Source organism: Macaca thibetana, chromosome 6 (genome assembly GCF_024542745.1).
Source record: "Macaca thibetana thibetana isolate TM-01 chromosome 6, ASM2454274v1, whole genome shotgun sequence".
Lineage (NCBI taxonomy): Eukaryota > Metazoa > Chordata > Mammalia > Primates > Cercopithecidae > Macaca > Macaca thibetana.
Window position 1 is genome coordinate 102,017,361 of NC_065583.1, and position 15,185 is coordinate 102,032,545.

The window sequence follows — 15,185 nt, forward strand, 5'->3', positions numbered from 1 at the left end:
CTGCTTTTTGATATTTCTGAATGTATTGTTTTTTAAACTACCAGGTACTGCTTTGACTTCTGAAGTTTTCTGCTTTTGGAAGAAATCTTACTTCTAAGTTATCTATTTTGTCTAGATATCCTTAAGTTTGTCCAGTGGTGTTGAAGCCTACGTGTTTCTTTCTTTCTCTTCTCTTTTCCTTTCCTTCCCTTTCCCTTTCCCTTCCTTTCTTTTCTTTTCTGAGACAAAGTCTCACTCTGTTACCCAGGCTAGAGTGCAGTGGTGTGATCTCGGTTCACTGCAGCCTCCTGGATTCAAGCAATTCTCCTGCCTCAGCCTCGCAAGTAGTTGGGACTACAGGTGCATGCCACCACAACTGGCTAATTGTTGTATTTTTTAGTAGAGATGGGGTTTCACCATTTTGGCCAGACTGGTCTCGAACTTCTGGCCTCAAGTGATCCACCCACCTCCGCCTCCCAAAGAGCTGGAATTACAGGCATGAGCCACCGTGCCTGGCCTGAAATTTTTCTATTCCCTAAATTGTCTTTCTTTTGTGTTCCTTTTTGTTGGTTTAGTTTCTTATTTCATTTTGGAAACTATTCTGGAATATCTGGTGAGCCTCAGCTGTGTATGATACTAAAAAGGTGATTAAAAGCTTTTTGTGAATCAGTGAGGCCTGTCACTGGTTGGACTTCAACTTAGATATTTAGGTGGTGAACTGGCCTAAATTTTTTGGTTGGTTCCCAAGTTTGGGGAGGTCTGTTGTCTAAGATTTTAAGTTTTTCTATGACACTTTTCATTTTCTTTAGAGGAGAATCTTCCAGTGTAGAGTTCTAATCTTAACATTCTGAGAGCAAGGTAAGTATATTCTTCTGTTATATACCTCCGAGGCTTATCATCTGCTGTAATCTGAAAGTCAGAATGGGAAGATTTTTGTGGGGACAAGGTTCTGTTTGCAGCCTTTCTCCTGGTGCTCCTATTTTAGGCCCCACTCCTGTCTTCTGCTATTGGAAAAGGTAGTTGATTGACTGTGGGAAGGGGTGGGAGTCTCATTTCTCTGTTATTTAAACCTTCAGTCAATTCCTCCATTTCAGTCACATACTTCACACCTCCTCTGCAGTCCCTTTGCTTCTAAATTCTAGCCAGCAGGTTGTTCACTTAGTTCCCTCTTTGCAGGCACTTTTATTATAGTTTCCTTGGTTTTGTCAAACCAGGCACCATTCCTTCTATTTTCCATCTTTAATACATTTTGAAAACTGTATTAAAGTTACTTAAGAACTGCTGCTGCTTTTTACAGTCTTTGGTGTTATAGGTTTATACCTTGTTTTTCCCCCCTTCACTTTCATTTTAGTGGAATTTTGGAAAAGGAAGATAAATGAGTATAATTAATTTGCCATGTTTGACCAGAATCACTGAGCCCTTAGGTTTTGAATTTCTATAAGGCATCTTTCAGAACAGTGTCGGAATGTGTTGACACTGTTGACAGTTAATTGATTGGAATTTGGTGGATGATAAAGTGTTGGCTTTCTAAAAATCTCTCCCTGTAACCAACACCTGAAAATCCAATGCATGATGTAAGCATATCTTAAAATTAAAAACTTAAAATTGATTAACCCAAACCTAAGGAAAAGAGAGCACTGACTCAGCTGTGTCAGGTAACTAAGGTATTGCTACAGTTTGTCTCCTAACACTGTGCCTCATGAGCACTTGTAAAAAACAGTAAGCACTTAATTTATGTCGTGAGTCATGCCAGGCACTGGCAGTACAAAGATGAGTAGATAGCCATGTAAACAAGAAATTACAGTACTGTGATTTAAGTGCTGTAATAGAGATGTATGTTGTGTTTGGTAGCACAGAGAAAGAAGTGCCCACCTCTACCTTGGAAGGTCAGAAAGCTTCACATAGCCAGTCATGAACAAATAAGAGTTGGGGGAGGGGAAGATGTATGAGTGGTTGTTAGGGTATTTTAGGCGGAGAGGTGGCATGGGTAAAGCTTCAGAGGTGAATTACGCTAATTGGAAAGTTAAGGTAGTTAAGGGAGATGTGACTAGAAGGATAGAGGCCAGATCATGACTATGTCATGTTAAGAGGATTGTACTCTTCCTCTAGATTAATGTAATGGTCTTCAAAAATTTTATTATTTATTTATTTATTTATTTATTTTTGTGAGACAGAGTCCACTCTGTCACCCAGGCTAGAGTGCAGTGGTGCAATCTCGGCTCACTGCAAGCTCCGCCTCCCGGGTTCACACCATTCTTCTGCCTGTAGCTGGGACTACAGGCGCCCGACACCACGCCCGGCTAATTTTTTGTATTTTTAGTAGAGACAGGGTTTCACCATGTCAGCCAGGATGATCTCGATCTGCTGACCTCGTGATCCACCTGCCTCGGCCTCCCAAAGTGCTGGGTTTACAGGCATGAGCCACCGCGCCCGGCTATCTTCAAATATTTTTGATGCAGTACCCATATCAAAGATTTTGAACATCTTCCTTCATATGTGTATATTTATAAAATTACATGTACTCTCTGTATTAATATATAAATATACATATTTAATGTGTATATAATAAAACATATAAAAATAGAAATGATAGAGGAGAATAGTAACTTCTTCCTGCAAACAGCTTTAGAAGCTGTTAAGTAATGGTGAGCAATAGAACAATTTTAAGTTGGTAGTTATTACCATGCTTGCATTTTAGATCAACTACTCAGGCTGCAATATGGAGGAATTTTTGGACTTGGAGAAGGCAGGGGTGTGTGTGTGTGTGTGTGTGTGTGTGTGTGTGTGTGTGTGAGAGAGAGAGAGAGAGAGAGAGAGAAGAAAGAAAGAAATGCTTGGGTGTCTCAGCGACACTTTTTTTTTTTGAGACTGAGTTTCACTCTTGTTGCCCAGGTTGGAGTGCAACGGCGCAATCTCGGCTCACTGCAACCTCTGCCTCCTGGGTTAATTGCAGCAATTTAGTCAAAAACCTAATGGTCTTGAATTAAAAGCCACCGCACCCAGCTGAGACACTCAATTGCAGTAGGTTAATTGCAGCAATTTAGTCAAAAATAATGGCTTGAATTAAAACCGAGTAGAACAGGGCTTGAATTCAAGAGATTTAAGTAGTAATGTCTATAGGAGTTGACAGTGATCTAGATAGATATTATGAGGTAAAAGAGATTGCCTTGGTCAGCCACTAGTTGATAAAGGGAACCAAGAGTAGAGAAACAAGTTTGTAGCAAGGTGAGATGACAAATTGAAGGAACCTTGAGATATTTGTGGTCAACCACGTGGGAATGCTTTATAATTGGATATTGTTGGTCTAGTATTCAGGAAAAGAGAACTGGGCTGGGGATAGAGTTTTGGGAGTCAGAATATATAATTTTTGGTTGGAGCTGTGAATGTGGATGAGCTCATGCAGGGTGTTTATATAGTAGATCAGGCATCTCTGGGAATAGTCATTTAAGGGGCAGCTGAGAAAGCCATCAGGTGAAAATAGTGTCAAAAGAGCCAAGAAAGGGAGTGAGTTTCAAGAAATGAGTAGTAGCCAGGATCAAATGTAGCAGAAACATCAAATGAGGCAAGAAATAATTAGATTGGGTAAGTTATGGTCCTTTAACAATCTTACCTTGAATTTGAGAAGTCTAGGGTGGAAATCAAATTACCATGAATTGAAGGTGTTGAAGGATGAGGAGCAGACACTAGAAATGTGTCTGCTTCTCCTTTAAGACCAAGCATCTTTGAAATAGTAGCTTCAGCAAGCTCTAGGGTTCAGGAAATTCTTTTGGTTTTGCTTACAGAATGGGATTAAGCATTATTTTTAGGATCTGGCAAAGGAGTCCATGGCAAGGTGTATTTAAAATATTAGAGTAGAAAGGGATAATTATTGAGAAAGAGATGGGTGAGAATGCAATATGGAGCACAGGTGGAGGAGTTAACCTTCAGTAGGAGGAATATTGTCCTCCTAGACTGAAGGAAACGATATGACTAGTTTGTAGGTTAAAGCAGGAGACTGAGGGAATTCCTTAGCTGATGGCCTCTGTTTGTTCTGTTCATTCATTCATTTAACAAACATTGATTACCTGTTATGTGTCAGGCAGTGTTCTAAGTTTACGAGAGCTGTGAACAAAGAGCCTTGCCTTCATGGAGCTTCATTCCAGTGAATGATAAAAGGCAGGGCCATCTGCGAAGTGTGGGGATGTAAAGGTTGTCAGAGCCTTGGGAATAGAGGGAAGAGTGGGAGACAGTGCTGGGTAACTTAAAGGTCCCAGCTGAGATTAGAAGCCACACATGCTGGTGTTCTTGAAGCCGTCTAAATCCAGTTATTATTGTACCTGAAGAGCACAGTAGAGTTAGAAGGGTTAGCAGAGTGTGTTAAAAGAGTTTTCATTTTCAAGCCAGGTGCGGTGGCTCACGCCTGTAATCCCAGCACTTTGGGAGGCTGAGACAGGCGATCACCTGAGGTCAAGGGGTTCGAGACCAGCCTGGCCAACATGGCGAAACTCCATCTCTGCTAATAATACAAAATTAGCCTGGTGTGGTGGCGCATGCCTGTAATTCCAGCTACTTGGGAGACTGAGGCACCAGAATTGCTTCAGCCTGGGAGACGGAGGTTGCAGTGAGCCAAGATCGTGCCACTGCACTCCAGCCTGGGCAACAGAGTGAGACTCTGTCTTTAAAAAAAAAAAAAAAATTCATTTTCTTCATTTTGCTGAAAATAAAGCAAGAAGTGGGTATATCCCATTTTTGTAGTGTTCTATTCTGTTATTTTAATATATGTATCACTTTTTTCCCCTTAGCGGCCCTTTTCCTTCTATAGAGAACATCTCTTATCTTGGAAGACCAACCTAATAATTATTAAGTTTTCCAAAATGTCACCAATTTTTTAAACATTCGATGTCTTTTCTGTGGAAAACATCCTGAAACCAAGTCGTATGGAAAGTCTTAGAAGTCTTTTGAGGGCTGGGACTGCATTTAATATTTATATTCTCATTTTCTACTACTGCTCAGTACACATACCACATACAAAGCACTTGCGCTCGTGTGAACCAAAGTGCATAGGGATTCTTTAATAAGGTGGGGTTTTTTTTCCTTCTTTCATACCTAGGAAAGTCACAGAAGTTAATTGATTGGTGTAAGCACTTAAACATTGTTCTGATTCTTACTGAGAATTCAGTATATTATTATTTTGGAAACAGTTTCAGAAGTTATCCTATCTTCCTTATTCTTGATAAATATTTTTAGTCTTTCTAGAGAGGGTATACTTTTCAGTCAAAGTAGTTTCACCCAAAGTAACTGTACCCCTGTACTAATTCTATTACAGCCTCAATAGTGGATTTTTTTTTTTTATATGGGGACTTTCATGATAGAATGCATTTAACTAAATTAAGCAATATTTGTTAAATGGCAGAAGTGGTTAAAAGACAGACGCCTCAACATGAAATGAAGTTTACTTTATGCATTGTTATATAACTTCATTATCAAGCTCTAAATTGATTGGACTGGATCCTTTAGAGGACTTTTTAAACTTTGGGATAGGGATTTAGGCCACAAAAGCTGTGACTATGGTAAAGTGTAGCATGATACAGCACAGGCAGAACTTAGCAATCAAGTGAGGTCTCTAGAGCCAGGTAGTGGCTACATTTAAATTAGTGATCCTCTTATTAGCTCCATAATCTTGGGCAAGGTACTTAAGTTTTGTGTGTCTCAGTTTCCTCATCTGTAAAATGGGGATACAATTATGAAGATGAAGTGATTAAAATAAACAAGTTTGCTTAATAAGTTTGTTAAAAGTGTTTGTTGCACATAGTAACTTCTCAATAACTCATAGCTATTGTTAACTATGGGTTTCTGGTTTTTTGCTACATTTTACTTTATTTCGTATATAAGGAAAACAACCAGTTGACTAAGCAGTTCCAGAACTGCTGTGATAGTAGTCATTAGTTAACAAGAAAATGAGATGGAAGGAAAACCTTTCATTTATTCCCCAAACATATATTGCCAGTATCACAGTAACTCATGACAGCACATGCGACACAGGCTGATTTTCAACATAAAGAGAGCCCAAGCAAGAAGGGTGAGTATTCAGTTACATTTCTAGTACTCAACTGAATTTTAATTTTTAACTTCTTTTTTTTTTTTTTAAGACAAAGTCTCGCTCTGTCATCCAGGCTGGAGTGTAGTGGCACAGTCTCGGCTTACTGTACCTTCAACCTCCGGGACTTTAGTGATCCTCTGCTTCCTACTTCCCCTCTTGCCTCGCCACCAAGTAGCTGGGACTACAGGCACACCCTACTGTGCCCGGCTATTTTTTGTAGAGATGGTACATTTTGTCATGTTGCTCAGGCTGGTCTTGAACTCCTGAACTCAAGTGATCCACCCACCTCAGCTTCCCAGAGTGCTGGAATTACAGATGTGAGCCACTGGCACCTGACCTGTAATTCTTTAACTTCTAAATAAAGAACATGAAAAGCTTGCTTTTTTTTTTTTTTTTTTTTTTTTTTTTAAAGCTTTGGTACTACTGAAGGCCAAAAATAATTTTATGGAATATATCTGTTCCCTTCCAAACAAAATCCACTTAAAAGTTTTTGTTTTCCTTTTCTTCTCCTGTATTGTATTTCCAAGTATCTATTTATCTATTTATTTACTTATCTAATTTAGAGACAGGGTGTTGCTCTGTCACTCAGCCTGCAGCCTCAACTTCTGGGCTCAAGGGATTCTTCTGCCTCAGCCTTCCAAGTAGCTGGTTCTACAGGCTTGTGCCAGCATGCCTGGCTAATTTTTTTTTTAATTGTTTTTGTGGGTTTTTTTGGTAGAGATGGGGTCTTGCTATATTGGCCAGGCTGGAATCGAACTCCTGGCCTCAAGCGATCCCTCCACCTTGGCTTTCCAAAGTACTGGGATTACAGACATGAGCCACTGTGCTCAACAAGTTTATCTATTTAACGTTCTGACTTCATGGATTCTTTTGAAATATGCTGATTTTAGGGGCTGTGATAGAGCCATCAAAATATTAATTCTCAGTAAGCAATTTGAGTTTTAAATGTTATTTATGATGAGTAATCACTAATTCTACTGTTATAAATTTTATAAGATATGCTTTAGTAATATTGTTTTTATGAAAACTCCTTTGTATAGGTAAGTCATCTTACTGGTTAGAGTACAGAAAAGTATTTAAATATCTGATTTGGTCTTATTTATTAAACCTGTTTACCACTTATGGGAAACTTCAAGGTCAGATATTGTCAGTTTCTTCAGACTGGGGTTTAATATATGAAAAGTTAATTAAAAAAATAAATAAAACAAGCTCATATTACCTAAAAATATGTTTCTAAATTCTTATGGTAGCATTAGTTTAGACTATAAGTGTCATGAGGGCAGGGATTGCCTTGTCTATAAATTCATTTAACAAATGTCTACTGAGTAATTACTGTGTGCCTAAATGTTGGAAGTATGACAGCAGTGGACATAATAGGAAATCCCTGCCCTTGTAAGATAGCATTTTCATGTAAGTTATATTTGCAGTGATTGACATCACCATGACCTTTAGCTGCCTCAGGCTGAGTACAGGCATGCAACCTAGACCTCTTACCTAGCCAGTTTCTGCTAGAGGTTACAAGTCAAGTTGTGCCAGGGGACTTCATATGTCTCCTCTGTGAGTCAGTCTTTATAGATCTTGGGAATCTCTGGAGGATTCTAAGCATCAGAGTGAAATTTCAGTTCACCTAAAAAATGTAGCATCTATGCAATAAATGTACTAATTTGACACCAGAGGGACTGTTTTTCTCTTTTAGTAATTTTTAATGTTGTAGTCTAAGTTGAACAGAAGAGAAAATTGTAATAGTATATTAACATTTTAAAGTAGATTTTTCATGTAGATGAAGGAAATAACCTTAGAGATAATAAATTCTGCCCTTTAAAACTTTTTTAATGTTTTATTTTTGTTTTCAAGTACAGAATGGCCTCTTGTAAATTGGTGCCTGTGTTATTTATTTTTATTTTTATTTATTTATTTTTGACATGGAGTCTTGCTCTGTCGCTCAGGCTGGAGTACAGTGGTGCAATCTCCGCTCACTGCAACCTCCACCTCCCAGGTTCAAGCAATTCTCCTGCCTCAGCCTCCCAAGTAACTGGGATTACAGGTGCGATGCCTGTGTTATTTTTACAAGAGGCAACTGAGGACTTTGCCCAAAGTCCCATTGCTAGCTGGTGGTAGAGCCTAGCCTTCTGTTGCTTGGCCGTGTATTCTTTCCTTTATAAAAAGAAATGTCCACCACTTAGTACAGTAATCCATTGGTACAGTGTCAAACTAAAAATTGGCTGTTTTATGAGTTTGTTTCTTTTTTTTTTAATTTATTTTTATTTTTTTTTATACTTTAAGTTCTAGGGTACATGTGCACAACGTGCAGGTTTGTTACATATGTATACATGTGCCATGTTGGTGTGCTGCACCCATTAACTCGTCATTTACATTAGGTATATCTCCTAATGCTATCCCTCCCTTCCCTCCTCCCCACAATAGGATCCGGTGTGTGATGTTCCCCTTCCTGTGTCCAAGTGATCTCATTGTTCAGTTGCCACCTATGAGTTAGAACATGCGGTATTTGGTTTTCTGTTCTTGCGATAGTTTGCTGAGAATGATGGTTTCCAGCTGCATCCATGTCCCTACAAAGGACACAAACTCATCTTTTTTTATGGCTGCATAGTATTCCATGGTGTATATGTGCCACATTTTCTTAATCCAGTCTGTCACTGATGGACATTTGTGTTGATTCCAAGTCTTTGCAAAAATATGCTTCACGAATTTGCGTGTCATCCTTGCACAGGGGCCATGCTAATCTTCTTTGTATCGTTCCAGTTTTAGTATATGTGCTGCCGAAGTGAGCACATGAGTTTGTTTCTTCAACGTATTTTGAAATCTCTGTCTCTCCTGAATCCTCATAGTGCTTTATATTACCTCCCCATGGCATTTATTACTTTCCACTCATATTGTAATCATCTTCTATTAACAAGATTTTTTTTAGATGAACTGTCTTTGAGAATGGAGTCTGTGTACGTTTCTTCTTTGTGTATTCCTCACAGCTCTTAACAGAATGCCTGGCATTCACTAGGTACTCACATTATTAAACATGTACTCATAGAGATTATATTTTGGGTTTGGTAACAATGTGAAACCACAGGAATCTATTTAGTCTACAACATTTTAAGAGGCTGTTTGGCTTACCATCAGATCTAAGTTTGAATTCTGGCTCCATCCTCTTCTTGGCTGTGTGATCTTGAATAGGTCACTTACCATCATTTTCCTCATCTGTAAAATGAGAATATGTGCCCCATCTAGCTTTAAGATTTAGGTAAAATGTATACAAAGGGTCTAGCCTGATGTACTAATAGCTACTCAGTGAATGGTAACTATTATTGTTACATTTGAAATTTATTTTCTATTTATTATAAATGCATTTTAAAATAATATTAAATAGCTCTATTACCTATGTGAAGGATGTGCAGTAAGAAAAAGGTCCATAGTGAAAAACTGACAACATTTTGGTATGGTCAGTAGATTGCCCACTGGGCTTTTTAGCTTACCAGTTGCTTATTTACGATATTTGATTTGGGACTCTTAGGAACTGGTTTACCATACTAAAACTCCAAGAGGCTGATGTATAAACTAGAATGGCAGTTTATTAATAAGTCATTAAAAATGTATTCTCACATAGGAAAACAAATGCCACAGTGAATCCAGATTGTAATCAGAAGCTTGCTTGAGGAATAAGGATAGTGGGTTGGGTATCTAGTACTACATTAATCTCCTGCATCAGTCGTGACCTGCCACTTGGCTATGTCAGGGCCCCTTCTCTTCTAGAGAGTGCTAAAGGCACTGCCTAATCACCTCTCATAAATCCCATCCTGACTTACATAGTTGTCTGCTTTCAGATTGCATGTTCTTAAAGCAGACAGCAAAACACTGGAGGAGGTTTTATACTTACTCATTAGCCTATCTTTCCTGCTGGAGTTTTACAGCCTCACCTTAGTTGGATTTTGGGATCTTAAACAGACTTCTAAAAATGTTTTAAATTTAAACTTTGTATTAAGTGTACAGAAAGTTTTAAGTATACAAAAACCTAAGGAGGATTATATAATTAACCCCTATGCATTCATCACCTGGCTTCAACAGTTATTAACATGTGGCTCATATTTTATCTGTACTGCCTGCACCTCTCTAGATTATTTTAAAGTAAATTCTAGGCATCATATAATTTTACCTGTAAATATATGACTGTGTATTACTAAGAAATAAGGACTCTTTAAAAAAACACATCTTCAGTACCATTATCATACCAGAAAAATCACTTAATAATTCCTTGATATCTAATAAGTGATCGCAGTTCCCCAGTTGCCTCATCAATGTCTTTTTTACTATTGGATTATTCAAATCAGCTTTCAAACATGGTCCACACATTATATTTGGTTGGTGTGTTTGTGGATTTCTTTTAGTCTATAACAGCCTCCTTCCCCTCCTTTTCTTGCTGTTTATTTACCCAATTTGTCCTGTGGAATTTTTCACAATCTTTATTTGGGAGACTCATGGTATCCTTTAAAATGTTCCTCTGTTCTGTTTCTGGTAAACTTGTTGCTAGATCTGGGCATGCTGAGATTCAGGTTTTAATTTTTTTCCTCCCAAGCATATGTTATGGGTGGTGTGGTATGCTTCTTGTCTGTTATGTTACACAGGGAGGCACATAACAATGTCTGTCTTGCCATTTCTCTTTTTGTATGTTCAGATTGATCATGAAGTTCAGTGTTACTAGCTTCATCCAGCCATTGTGAAATTCTTTCCTCCCCTCCCCTCCCTTTCCCTCCCTTCCCTTTTCTGTATGCAGCCAGAATGATCTTTTAAATATAAAATGGATTACATACTACCTACCTTGCTTACAACTCAATAGTGTTCCACTGCTTGTAAACTGACACCTAAACTTCCTACCATAGTCTATAGGAATCTGCATAACCTGGGGTTTATCTGGCTTTCTAAACCTGATTTTATGCCATTCTGTCCTTTGAGAGGCAATGTGGCATTATTGTTAATAGCTTGGGCTCTTGTACTAGACTGGGGTTGGGGTGTGATCTTGGGTAAGTCACTAAACTGCTCGGTCCCTCTATTTTTTCATATCAAAAATTGATGTTCTAATAGTATCTACCAGTAGGATTGTGATGATTAAATAACGCATATCAGTATCAACACTGTGATGATTAAATAATGAATATCAATCACCTACAACAATGCCTGTATAACATAACAAATACCAAGTGTTAGCTGTTGTGGTTGCTGCTGGTGTTGATGCTGTTGTTTTTTATGTCTGTGTTCAGCCACACTGGTACTTTTCAATTTCTGGACCTGCTAAGCTCTTGCCAGCCTCAAGATCTTTGCACATCGTTCTCATTGTCTCTTGCAACATGACAAACCATCCCAACATTTAGTGGCTTAAAACAACAATCATTTAGCTTACAAATTTGCAAGTTTGGCAGAACTTGTGAGAGGTAGCTCATCTCTGTTCCATATGGCATTGGCTGGGGGTGGCTTAACTGAGGGCTATGGGGTTTACTTTTCAACGGATTACTCATATGGTTGGCAAGATAGTCTTCACTCTTGGCCAGGAAGTCAACTAGGGTGGAGGTCTTGATTCCTCTTGATTCCTTTCTGCAAGCTGCTTGTCCTTACAGCATGGTAGCTGAGTTTTCAGAGTGAGTATCCTAAGAGGAGGCAGAAGCTGAATGGCCTAATACAATGTAGACTCAAGAAGTACACAGTGTTACTTTTGCCTCATTATTTTGGTTCAGGCAGTCACAAAGGCCCACTCAGGCTTAAGGGGAGAGAGCACATAGACTCTACCTCTTGATAGGGAAATAACAAGGTTTTCTAAAAGAGGGACAGGAGATACTGTTGCAGCCATCTTTGGGGAATGTACTTTGCCATACACATGCTGTTACCTGAACCTGAAACACTATTATCTGTCAGATTCCCACTCTTTAGCAAACTAACCAACTTCAATTAGGTCCCTCTTTTTTCCATGGCCTTTGTTTGCTCTCTTTCTCATCATAGCTCTTCATTTTCCTTGGTAACACTTACCACAGTATGTAATTTTTTAAAGTCCATGGGTGTTAAGACCTGTTATGTACTAAGTACCTAGCATTGGACCTGTTGAAATGTTAAAATGTGTTGCTACTTACAAATCTAAACATCATGAATCACATTTGCACTAAGGAAAGCGTGTTCCAAACTTTGTGGAAAAAAATGGAACAAATACACAGAAACACCAGGAGTCAGTTCTTTAACTCGTTAAATTTCATGCCTTACTCCTTAGCTTAGGGTGAGGATGCGATGAAGAAAAACATAAAAATGTTGGGGTGGGAGGAGAACTCAGTTGGAATAGCTGAATTTTTACTTACCCTCCCCATACTTTAAAAACCCAAACCTGCATATCTGTTTTCTATTCCTCTATCACCCTGTTCATGGCAAGAAGCTTCTAGCTGGTCCTTAAAATATTTTTGTTGAGAAGAAAGCATGATAACTAAGAAATATTTAGTACTCTCAGGGAATAGCCAAATATATTTATTTTACTCAGGGAAAGCAAAACACACCTTCACTCAGTAATAGTGTTTTTTGTTTGTTTTTGTTTTTTTTTTTTACTTTTGGCACACTTCTAACAAGATTGGTTATCAGGTTTCTCAGCCCCCAGGAGACTGGGCAGGGAAAAGAGAATAGACTTTCGGAAGTGAGGTATAGATAATAGCAAGGAGAACAGCTGTTGATGGCCTCAGACAGGAAATAGTTTTTCATAACCTTGAGCAATGATGACATTGTAGCCTGGGAATCATAGTAATGTGGGGTAGAAGGTCCCATACATTTTAAAAGAATTTCAGTCACTTAACAGATATGGTATGCAGTCTTGCTGGTTGTTGGAGACAAAAGGTGAACAAAATGCACATGCCCCTGCCTTCGTGGAGATTTCATTCTGGGGATGGGGCAGACCTTATGATTAATGTTTGCGAGGTATATCTTTTTCCATCCTCTTTTAACTTATAGGTGTCTTTATATTTAAAATGGTTTTTAAGGTGATCTTCAAAATGGTTTTCTTATAAGCGTCATATAGTTGGTTGTTGCTTTATATACAATCTGACAATTTCTGCCTTTTATTTTTTATTTTTTAAATTTAATTTTATTTTCTAAGAGACAGGGTCTTGCAGTGTTGCCTAGGCTGGACTTCAAATTCCTGAGCTCACCTCAACCTCCCAGGTAGCTGGGACTATAGGCAAATGCCATGGTACCTAGCTAATCTCTGCCTTTTAATTGTGGGTGTTTAGATCATGTACATTTAATATGATTATTGATATGATTGGGTTTAAGTTTACCATCTTATATATGTTCTGTTTGTTCCGTCTGTTCTTTATTCCTCTCCTTCTTTTCTCTTGCGTTACTTTAGATTGAGTATTTTTTATGATTTATTTCATCTCTTTTGTTAGCTTACTAACTATACCTCTTCTTTTTAAATGATTCTTTAGGGTTTATAGTATACATCTTTAACTTATCACAGTCTACCTTTAAGTGATTCATTTTACTACTTCATATATAATAAGAACCTTACAATAATATAGTTTTTTCCCCCTGCCTTTGTTATTGTTATATATTTAATTCTAATGTTATAAATCCCACTTTTTTTTTTTTTTTTTTGAGACAGAGTCTTGCTCTGTTGCCCAGGCTGGAGTGCAGTGGCATGATCTTGGCTCATTGCAACCTCTGCGTCCCAGGTTCAAGCGACTCTCCTGCCTCAGCCTCCTGAGTAACTGGGATTACATGCACCCACCACCACACCCGGCTAATTTTGTATTTTTAGTAGAGATGAGGTTTTACCATGTTGGCCAGTCGGGTCTTGAACTCCTGACCTCAGGTGATCCACCCATCTCGGCCTCCCAGAGTGTGCTGGGATTACAGGCGTGAGCCACCGTGCCCAGCCGCTTTTTTTTTTTTTTTTTTTTTTTACCACTTTTGGTGCTCTTCATTCCTTTGAGTAGATCCAGATATCTATATGGAATCATTTTATTCTTCCTAAAACTTTTCTTTAACATTTTCTCATAGTCAGGTCCACTAATAATGAATTATTTCAGCTTTTGTATGTCTGAGAAAATCTTTGTTCCACTCTCCTGTTTTTACGAGCTTTTTTTTTTTTTTTTTTAAGGTAAAATTCACATAACATAAACCATTAACCATTTAAAAGTGCAATTCAGTGGCATTTAGTGCATTCACAGTGTTATGTAACCATCACCTCTATGTAGTTCTAAGACATTTTCATTACCCTAAATTGACTTGGGTAAATTCTGAAAGATGAAAGATGTTTTTTGCTGGGTAGAAAATTGTTAGGTTGACAAGTTTTTTTTCTTTCTATACTTTATACATATTCTGTCTTCTGGTTTACATTGTTTCCAATGAGAAGTCAACTGCCATTTTTATCTTCATTTGTATGTAATGTGCTTCATACCCCAAGACTGCTTAAGGTTTCATCATTGGCTTTTAAGTGTTTAATTATGATGTCCCTTTGCCCTTGGCATAGTTTTCTTAATTTTTTTTGTGCTTGTGGTTTGTTGAGCTTCTCGGGTCCATGGCTTTATAGTAGTATCAGATTTGGACATTTTTTCAAGCAAAATTCTTAAAATAATTTATTTTGGAAACAGGTCTTGACCTGTTGTCCAGGCTGGAGTGCAGTGGCATGATCACGGCTCACTGCAGCCTCAACCTCCCGGGCTCAAGCATTTCTTCCACCTCAGCCTCTTGAGTAGCCAGGACTACAGGTGTGAGCTACCATTCCCAGCTACTTTTTGTTTTTGTAATATTTTTTAGAGACAGGGTCTTGCCATGTTGCCCAGATGGTCTTGAACTCCTGGCCTCAAGATTCTCCCACCTCAGCCTCCAAAAGTTCTGGGATTACGGGTATGAGCTACCGCACCTGGCCCAATTATTTATAATCCTTCCCACTTTTGAGGACTTCAGTTGTATGCATGTTAGGCTGCTTGAAGTTATCCCACAGTAATCAATCACATTGGTACTATATATTTTTTTCAGTGTTTTTTTTTTGTGCTTCATTTTGGATAGTTTTGATTTCTGTCTCATCAAATTAATTAGTTTCCTTTTGTTTTGTTTTTCTGTAATGCCTTATCTGCTTTTTATTTCATCCAGA

At 38.3% G+C, this 15,185-nt stretch overlaps 1 protein-coding gene and 1 non-coding gene across 4 annotated transcripts in view; one reads left to right on the forward strand and one right to left on the reverse strand.

Annotated features, from left to right (window-relative positions):
* The window catches only part of HOMER1 (homer scaffold protein 1), a 138,768-nt gene that overhangs the window by 17,405 nt on the left and 106,178 nt on the right, over positions 1-15,185 (forward strand). The gene's annotated exons all lie outside the window — the stretch shown is intronic.
* Positions 8,747-8,848, reverse strand: LOC126957673 (U6 spliceosomal RNA). Its single transcript, XR_007726861.1, has one exon. It is a non-coding gene; the product is annotated as a U6 spliceosomal RNA (small nuclear RNA).